This window comes from Alligator sinensis, unplaced genomic scaffold (genome assembly GCF_000455745.1).
Source record: "Alligator sinensis unplaced genomic scaffold, ASM45574v1 scaffold1218_1, whole genome shotgun sequence".
Taxonomy (NCBI): Eukaryota; Metazoa; Chordata; order Crocodylia; family Alligatoridae; genus Alligator; species Alligator sinensis.
In genome coordinates, this window is record NW_005842619.1 from 544,958 (window position 1) to 554,781 (window position 9,824).

Here is a 9,824-nt window from a genome sequence, read left to right on the forward strand (position 1 = left end):
CCCCGGTGTCCCCTCCCCGCGGGGCAGGGACAGGCGTGCCGCGCCGGAGCCCGTGCGGGGCTTTAAACTTCACTGCAGAGCGAGGAAGTTGTGGGGGTTTTTTGGGGGGGTGTTACCTCCAGGGGAGGAATCCGACTCCGCACCGACACACTCCTCTCCAGCTCCCTCTGTGCAAAAATGAAGTTGATTTCCTGCCTACAGGGACTTTTTACCTTCTTTTCCCAGAAGGGACTTTGATCCCGAACGCTTGCAGAGAAGGACAGTGTTCTTGCCATTTCCCAGTCCGTCTAATAAAAGGTGTCATTTTGTTTTCGGTAAAAAGTCTTTTTGTCTCAGACCAACGCGAAACATAAGTGATCAGACGCTGGTTGAAGCCTGTCACGGAGCAGAAGCTGGGTGCGGGTAAATCAGGTCCCAAATGGCTGAAAGGGAGTTAAGATCAACCTGGTAGCGTCAGACTTAACTGATGTTCTTCTGTCCTAGAGATCACAGCTAGCCCAAGCCCCTGCCCCAAGTAGAATCGGAGACAAGTAAGGGACTTTGTCCGACCCCCTGCTCCAAGCTGCATCATCCCAGCCAGGGCTTTGTGGAGCTGAGCCTTCAAAACCTCCAGGGATGGCGATGGCACAGCATCTCTGGGTAACCTGTTGCAGAGCTTCACCAGAGTTTTTCATAGAGTCATAAATGATTCATAGATGCTAGGGCGAGGAGGGACCTCAAGAGATCCTCGAGTCCGACCCCTGCCTAGGCAGGAAAGAGCGCTGGGTCAGATGCCCCCAGCTAGATGCCTATCCACCCTTCTCTTAAAGACCCCAAAGGTAGGGGAGGGCACCACCTCCCTTGGAAGCCCAGTCCAAATTTTGGCCACCTTTACCTTAATATCTAACTTAAACCTTGCTTGCTGCAACTTGAAGGAAGCAAAGGCTGAAGGCAGAAGGGCCCGCAAGGGTTGTGGGGTGCGAGCCCCTGTGGGAGTGCACCGTCGCCGCTCCCCTTGGGGGTCCTCGTGCAAAACCAGCGTCCTGCCCTTTTATAGTCAGTCCTCGCTGGGACGCGCAGCTTCCAGGTCGTCGTGCGGGGCCATGCTCCTCTCTGAGGGGCAACGCCATCAGTCCTTGTCACGGAGGCAGGATTTCCACCCTCCCAGCTTCACATGCAACTCTCCAGAAAAGCCCAGTGCGGGGAGCCCAAGGCCTGGGACTAGGCCCACGTTGCTTTTCCTCCAGCCAAGGTCTTTTTCCTCCCTCCATTAAAGTCTCCCTGCTGAAATGGCCCTCCCAGAGGCTGAAGTCCCTACTGACCCATGTGAGACCAGTCTGTAAATCTCACTCAGGTTTTCTCAGAGGTGCCCATTTTCAGAACCAGGCACAGCTGGTGCATTGCCCGCTCCCGGCCCCTGGCAGTGACTATAAGGGGCCACACATGCTTCAGCAGTTTGGATCATGCCTGGCAGCTCACCATCCCCTGGCCACGAGAGAGGCATTTTTCCCCTTCTCAGCCTGCCCTTGATCCACCCCGTCTTCCTCTGTCTGCAGTTTCCCCTCCCTCTATGGCACAAACCTCCAAGGAGACTTATCCCCTGGTCTGATCTTCCTATGCCTCTGCTCATTGCACGCCACGGCTGCCTGGAGACCTTGCTATGGTGCCTTGAGCAGATGCAGGGTGCGTGCAGCCTTCCCTCAGCACATGGTGGCCCTGGTTCTTACCACTTCCACGTCGCTTTGCTTCTCTGGTCTCAATTTCAGACCTGTGAAGCCTGCGCCGGGGAAAGAACGGCCAGGGAATGCCAGGCCTTGCCCAGGCAGAAGCCTCCTGGCAGGAGCCGTCATGGCATTGCCACGATCTCATGACAGCTGGAGCGAGAAAGACGCAGTGCGAGGCTCCTTACTTTGAGGGCTCAAGTGATACCTCTGCGCAGGAGCCCGTTTCAGCCTAAAACCAAAGGGTTCGGTCCCATATGAAACAAAGTCGATGCAAAGACCCCCATGGACTGGACGGCCTCGCATCGGCCTGCCAATAACACTGACTCCCTTCAGCTCCACCGGCATTTGAGATGAAACAAGAACCCAGTCTGAATTGCATTTTAATATGTTAAATACCGGTTCAATTAGGCCTGGTTACTCAGAGCAAATGAAAAAGTCCTCCTAGATTAACCTGAGCTCTGTTAATAAAATATTAGAGAAATCCAAACACTTTGCTCTCCAGACCACAGAGTTTTAATAATAATAGCAAGAAAAAAAATCAATCAAAAGCCAAATGAAATCTGCTGTTTATATTAATCAAATAATTTGGCAGAAAAGCCGGCAAAATCAGGTCCCTATTGGTATGATAATAAGTAAATACAAACGTATTACTTTCCAGATCACAAAGTTTAATACAAATAATCAGGAGCAAATGCAATCAAAACTACCTTTCACATCAGCCAAATTCTAATTAAATTACACCAGATTATTCAATAAGGAAGCCGACAAAATTAGGCTCTTATTGATGCAATGGTATGGAAATACAAACATGCTCCTTTCCAGATCACAGAGCTTCAATGCAGGGAAAAAGAGAATTAAGACTTAAAGTAAACAGATTTCATTCAAATTCCAGTGAAGCTGAGTAAGGTCATTGGTCCCTATCTGAACTGTTAGGCTTTTTATCAATAGATCCTTCCCCCCCAACACACACACACTCTTTTTTTCTTTCCTGGACCTTGCAGGATTCCCTTGCTTTGTCCAAGTCCTGAGAAAAAGAAAAGCTTTCTAGTCTTCATCTCACCACAGATACAGTTACCTCTTAGCCACAGGGGTATAGAGGTAGGTGCGGGAATATTCCTACCATGGGTGCTTCCTTTACCTTCAGACAACTGACATCCAACGTCCAGGCTTTGCAGTAGCCAACTGTACCTTGGAGCACAGGAGCAAGCCCGCTGCAATCCATACGCCTGCTCGCCTGCCCGTGTCTCCGGGTCCAAATTCAAAGGTTACGGGGGCAGACCGCGACAGACATGCAGACGCAGGAAGCCTGCTGGGAACAGGGCCATGTTTTAAATGATGCATGCGAGATCCAATTGTCCACAGACATTAGATTTCAAAGCAGATAAAGGTGTGTAGATTAGCCTACCAGAGAAGCTGGCAAAAACCTGGCCCCTGGTGTTATGTGCCTTGGAAAGACTAAATTTTTCAGTGGATCATTGAGTGGATCAAGTCAGGTCAGTCCTGGGGCTGCTGTGAGCATTGGGGCACCTTAGATGCTGTAGCAACCCTCCTCCCCTCCACCCTGTGCTTGGATGGGTTTGGCTATCAGATGAAGCCCTGTCCGGTCCTGGACACTGGTTGCCCAGCTCTTCTTCTCTCCCTCCAGCACCCTGCATTATGGTGATGGCCTTCTTGTGATGTGTCCAAACCGTTGCAGTTTCCTTCATCGCACAACCTCCAACGACGGTTCGTAGGTTCCAGTTTCATCACTGGTTTGCTGCTTGACGGACTTCTTGACCCGGTGCTCAGTATACGAGACATCTCACTGAGTGACACCACCCACTATATACCCGCTCTCCCTGTCTAAGCCCTGCTGCCACCGGCACGTCTGTCTGGGCAGGTGACTTCGCCTGCTACAGGCTTTGTTTGCTCTGCTCCGCAGGCTTTGTCTACATCAGGCAACTCCAGCAAAAAAATTCTCACCTTTGCTTTGCTGGGCCCCAGTGGGGAGCCTGGGGACAGCCAGGGCTGCAAGAGAAAGCAGGGACTACGTATCAGAGCAGTAGGTAGGAGCCAGGAGCCCCTGCCTCATCCCTCTGCCACAAACATCCTGGCGAGGTGAGTGCCTAGGGATGGAGGGCTGTGGGAGTCTACAAATCCTCAATACAGGCTGCTCCATCAGTGTGCCCCGCTTTGCCTTGCCCTGCTCAGCTGGCAGGGCATGGGGCGTGAGACCCCCAGCCCTTAAGAGAGTGCCCCAGTCCTGCAGGAGGAAACAGTCCAGTGGAGCCCGTCCAGGGCAAGCCCAGCCAGGCTTCCCAGGACGGCCGCGAGAAGTCGCTGGGAGCCCGGGGGGGTCGCCTGCTTTGCCCACCACGGTGAGAGAGAAGCTGCAGAGGATCACACCCATGCTCCTGAGCCACTCCATTTTGGAGCCATCTGCTCCGTGCCGCAGAGGGAGCAGACACGCAATGAAGATGTGTGGTCGCAATCAAATTACCCCTTAAAAGAAATAACAATAAATTCCGGACTTCCCAATTACAGGGGACAGGCAAACCTTGGAAGCCATTAAAAGCTGCTGCTCCTGTTGATGAATGATCCGGAGCGCACAGAGCTATTTGCTGAGCTTTACTGTATTACACTAATTATAAATTAATATATTGCTCATTACGCACTAAAGCTGTGTAGTCAACTCATGCCCTGCTGCAAGGAAGCTATTTTAAACCGGCCTTGGAGTTTTTATGATCTAGATGTTTAATTTACTTTCGAATGGGTTCAAATGCCACCGAAGCCTCGTTCTGCGAGCTGTCCCATGGCCGGAGCAGCACTGCAGCTCAGGGGAAGCTCCCGGCCAGCCTCCCCCGGCTCTCAGCCTTGGCAACGCGGTGGAGCTGCGGGCCGGGAGGACGGCACTGAACGGTCCCACCGCAACCGATGAATCAACGTGGCACCTCCTACGGGCTAATGGCAGGGAGAGTCCTACTGGAACAGGGCTGTCCATAGCCCTAGACTGGTGGGCCCTGACTCGGAGGCCCCTGCTTTCTGTCCCACACGTGCACACACGCACCGCACCCGCCTGGCCCTTTGCATCGCTTCCCCTCCAGCGCCGCTCCTGGGCACACTCTCTTTTGCTGCATGGGGCCGAGTGGAGTGTTTCCCTTGCAAAAAAGCTGGGGAGGTTGAAGGAAAGGAGGATTTTTGTCTGTCTCCACAGACTCTGGACACTTGGCAGGGTTGATAAGCAACTGCCCAGGAGCTCAGCCCACCCTGCTAGTGCCCCAAATATCCCCTGGGCTGTCCTGTGATGCTGTACACCAGGAGGAGTGTGGCTCTAATAGCTGCTGCAGTGGTGAGAAGGGGACACTTCTGGCCAGCCAGCATGCAATATCTCTTGCCATGGGATGCCAGAGGGTGCCAGCAGCATGGAGCCGGGATGGGCAGGCGTTACCACCACACAGGAGCCCTCGCAGCACCACACACCGGTGGCAAGTGCATTTGTGTGGGGCGTCAAGCCCGACAGCCAGATGGAGAATACCTTCCAGTCACATCCTCCTGATCTCCAGTCTGCTTCTGCCTTGCTTACAGCCTCCCTTTGCTCCGGGCGATAGGTCCAGCCACCCCGGGGGGATCAGTGTAGGCAGACTCTGTGCTGCCTGCAGCCCTCTCGTCCCCACGCCTGAGCCAGAGCCGTGGCAGCAATGGCGATGGAGCCCTGCTTGCTGTGCTCTTCCCCCGAGCCGGGGCTTGCTCTGGGGCAGCTTGCCCAGCATGCTGCACCCCACTGGGCAGAGTCCCTTCCCCATGCTGCCCCATCTCTCAGTGCAACCAGCTGCCAGGGCAGTTACAGCCTAGGAGTGGCTGCTGCAGCAAGCAGACTCAGAAGGGCAGATTTGAACACCCCCAACTTTCCTCCCGGGTCGTTTCCATTCCCAGGCTGTCCTGGCAGCCCCAGCCAGCAGCCCAGAGCCGGCAGGGCTTGCGGTGATGCAGGCTGTGTCTCCCTCTAGTGCCTTCTCCTCTCTCTGTAGCCTTCCCACTGCCTTTCCCGGCTGTGCTGCTGCAAGAAGCTGGTGGGCTCGAGCTGGCCCTCAGCTACAGGCCCATGTTTGGTGGAAAGAGTTAAAATCCCATCTCTGTAACCACATTTGTCTCCCTCTGCAGAGACAGGGTGGTGCCCAGTGGGTTCTGCCACTTTGTGGGGCCAACTGCTCCGCAACCAAGAGGAGCAAGAGCTGGATCCCGAGTGACTCAACACTGGATGGCAGCAGACAGCCAGGCTGGGCGCCAGCTCCGGAGCTGGCCGTGCGCTCAGGAGATGCCCTTCCAGATCCTCTTTGCTTGGGTTTCACTCAGTCAGTGGAACTAATATTAGCTGCAGAACGACACCCGGCTTCCGCTTCTCGCTGCACGGAGCAGGCGTGGCAGGACTTGCAAAGCCCCTCTCCCAGGGAGAAGGATGTTTGGGGCCACAGTCTGTGAGCCTAGAGCCTGGCAGGAGGCTGAGGACGAGCAGAAAGCTGTTACAGGGCACATTTGACGTTGGTGTAAGACCTCCAGGTTAGGGAGTTTGCACCGGAGAGACAGATTTACCCCACCAAGTGCAAGTCAAACCCGGTGGGGCAGGAGGGAGGGAGCTGCACACTGCTGCAGGAGCTGCATGCCCTCCTGGGTGTGCTAGCGCCTGAGATGATGCCGGGTGCTTGTCACAGCACAGCCACAGCGCTGGGGGACACAGAGGACAAAGCCATGAAATAGTAGCCAGGAATTACCGGTGAGAAGGACCAGGCAGCTACGGCATGCCGGGACAACGGCAGGTACTCAGCTCCCCTGGAGATAGGGGCCAGGGTCCTACACTTGGGTACCCAGAAACAACCCCAGAGTAGAAGCCACCCCCCAGAATGTGCCCCTCGGGGCCTTGCCCAAGGTCGCCGAGTAAGTCAGTGTCGGAGCTGGGGCTGTCACAGAGGAGACCCCAGGCCCGTTTCCTTGCTCAGGCAAGGGAGAAAGCGGCAGGGAACAACAGTACCCCAGGCAGGCAGGGCCCAGACGACTCCGCAAGGGTTTTCAAGGCCCCTCCAGCAGACACGGCAGGTTCTGGAGGGACCCGCACAACAGCAATACCTCCCAGGAAGGAGGACAGGGCATTGCTGCGGACAGCTCGCGATGACCATCAGCTCCATGCTCAGCAGCCATCAAGAGGCAAACCAAAGCTTAGGGATGACTACAAAGGGCGAGTATCGTGTGGCCCTTCGTAAATCCACGGTGGAGCCACACCTTGAATACGGCGCCCTGTGCTGGTCCCTGCACCTCTGAAAGGAGAGAGGAGAAGTAGAGAAGGTCCAGAGAAGGGCAGCGAGGAGCATGAGTGCTAAGGAGGCACTTGTGCATGAGGAGAGACTGCAGAGGCCAGGCCTGCTCCGTTCGGAAAAGGGGAAACAGGAGAAGGTTTGCAAAATATGAAATGGCAAAGAGAAAGTCAACAGGGGCTGGTTATTGCAAGAAGTAGGTATCATGAAATGAAACTAGTAGGTTGTCAGTTTAAAATGAACCAGGGGAAGGTCTTTTCCACCCAGCATGCCATTCACATCTGGAATTCGTGGCCACCAGATGTGGTGGAAGCTGACAGTGTAGCCGGGGACTGGACACATGCGTGGAGGAAAGGGGCATCGGTCACCATTGAGCAGGAGTGAGGGGCACGGCCTCTGCATCAGAACAGCCTGGACCTGAAAGGCTGGAGGCTCCAAGGGAGAGAGGAGCAGGGGAAAAAGCCCTGCTCAGGCCCAGTTTGCTCCCTTCCGGCCTCCGCTCTCTGCCGCCGTGTGACACAGCATGGGCAACATGGACCTGGGGTCCGATCCGGCGAACGGCAGTTCCTATGTTCTTAGGTACATCCCGGGGTGAGAGCGGCTCTGGCATGTCTTGCAGCCGGCGGGGATGCGCCGGCTTCCTGGGCCCAAAGAGGAACGGCGCTGTGCCTCCGAAACCTGCGGAGGAACGTGGCAGGGGTGGGGTCCTCCGTTTCCTCGCCTGCAGGACAGGGGCTGCGAGGCTCTCAGAGGCCTTGCAAGGCCTCAGGTGCAAGAGCGACCAGCCCACAGCCCTGCCCTGTGTCCTGCAGCTGCCCTGCACGCTAGGCACTACTTCCCTCCCCGGAGATGGCAGGCGAATGCCAACCCTCGTGTTGTCATAGAAACCCGGCGCCTGCCTGCCATGCACCAGGGACGGCAGTGCTGCTGAGGCGGGGTGGGATGGAGCCCCCCAGGCCGCTCTCCCCAGGCTCTCTGGACCAGAGGAGCAGGTCAGAGATCTGCCCCCCGAGCCCTGGAGCTGAGAGCAGGGAGAGAGACAGCTCAGCCCCAGGCCGCCCGCATTAACTCCTTGCATCCCCGGAGGCCTGCTATAAATAGCCTGGCACAGCCCAGGCAGGAGCTCCTTGGAGGGGACAGATTGGATTTCGTTTGGTAAAACCAGGGGCTGCGACAAGCACCTGTTGCCATGGAAGTGGCTGCGATGGTATCCAAAGGGTGACCTCACTGCAGGCGGGCAGAGCCAAGCCCTGGCTCCAGTGACAAGAGAAAGGCAAGGGGGAAGGGTACCGAGGCACCCCCAGGGCTGACCTGCTTGCTCATCCTCCCCTGCTGAAGTCTCTTCTGACCTTCCTCACCCCTCCGGGAGCCAGGAGCGGAGTCCTTCCCACTGCCACCCCGTCCCAGGCTGGTGCCTCCGCAGCCAAAGCCTCTGGCTGGCACTGCCGGGTCCTGGGTGCTCCCAGCTATCCCTGTATTTATCAGCATCTCTCTCTACCTGGACTGAGTGCCAAGCAGCTCTAAAAGGTTATAAATCTTTTAATCAATCCAAACTCCCTCGCCTGCCCTTCGCGAGTCCAAGCAGATGCCAAGCAGAGATTTCCGCTGATTGCAAGGTAAAGCAAACAGCCCAGCGGCCTTCTTCCATTATCCTCACTTCCACGCCATTGCATTGGCTCTTTGCAAGGTTTTAGCACAGGGGAAGTGCTGCATTGAGTGCTGAGGCCAGGATGAAGCGGTGCCAGGTTGCGTCCACCTGGAGGAGCGCGGCGCCTCCGCTGAGCTTTTCAAGAAGACATAGTACTTCTGAGCAAAATCAACACAACCCGTGATGAACCGCGCTGGAGCCAGCCCCGTCAGCTGCACAACTCACTTCCATTAAATCCGTGCGGCGCTGCCTGCAGCCAAAGCAGCCGCAGGCAGTCATCCACACAGGCCCCGTACCGCCAGGACTCCTCCCCTCGCCCGGCCAACGGCACCTGGATATGGGTATCACCAGTGTGTGCCACGGCCCTCTCCAGGGCAGCAAGGCTTGCTCGGCCACGTGCATCACACCCAGCGATGCTGCGAGGCCAAAGCTTTGTCTGCTGCACAGGGCACCTGCCCCAGGTGTTGCAGGTCTGTCTCAGCAGCCTAAAGGCTCTCGCCCCACCTCTGAGAGGGTGCTGGAGTTACTGATGCCTGCTTGCAATATCCCTGTCCTTGGATGGAGGTTGCAGGCAGCATCCTTGCCCCAGGCTGAAACAGCCTCTGCACTGCCAGGAACTCTGCACGGGGGAAGGGGCCACGCCACAGCCACGTGTTGCAGCCTGGCACGCTCTCTTCTCCAGGACCCAGCCCCTCCACACTTCCACAGGCTGCCTGACCGGGGTGATGCCGGGCAGCACCTTTTCTATCATGCAGCAGAGAGAGGGATGAGGAGGACCAATGCCCAAAGCTGCCGCGAAGTAAGTTTGGATTGGAAATCCGGAAAAAACACCCTCGCTGCCAGAGCAGGGGGCAGCGCAATAGATGCCAGGGAAGTGAGGGGGGGATCTCCATCACTGGAAGGGTCAAGGGCACCGGTGCGGGACGATCTAGGTGCACTGCCCCCTTTGTGCTCCATGTGTCAGCGGGGTTGAGGTATCCAGGCCATATTGGTCTAGAGGAAAGTGGCAGAGGTAGATTTCTGCCAAAAAAAATAATTCCTGAATTGCGAGCTGTCGGGCAGGGGGGTGGGGGGCGCAGCGCTTGCCGCAGAGGCGCTGGGAGGTCCGGCTGCGGCCGGGGCAGGAAGGCATCAGCCGGGCACGGGGCCGTCCGGCAGGCGGGGATGCCCGGGGCAGGGCTGCGCCGG

The 9,824-nt window shown here is 56.5% G+C and overlaps 1 protein-coding gene across 8 annotated transcripts in view; it reads right to left on the reverse strand.

Annotated features, from left to right (window-relative positions):
* The window catches only part of FAM19A3 (family with sequence similarity 19 member A3, C-C motif chemokine like), an 83,339-nt gene extending 80,388 nt beyond the window's left edge, over nt 1-2,951 (reverse strand). For 6 of the 8 annotated variants that reach the window (XM_025215049.1, XM_025215044.1, XM_025215047.1 and 3 more), the window contains exon 1: nt 117-170. The gene's annotated coding sequence lies outside the window, so the exon portion shown is untranslated. Of the gene's footprint in view, nt 1-116; nt 171-2,823 lie in introns of those variants that run through there. The other 2 variants (XM_025215042.1, XM_025215041.1) reach the window with 2 other exon arrangements.
* Between the last annotated feature and the right edge of the window lie 6,873 nt (nt 2,952-9,824).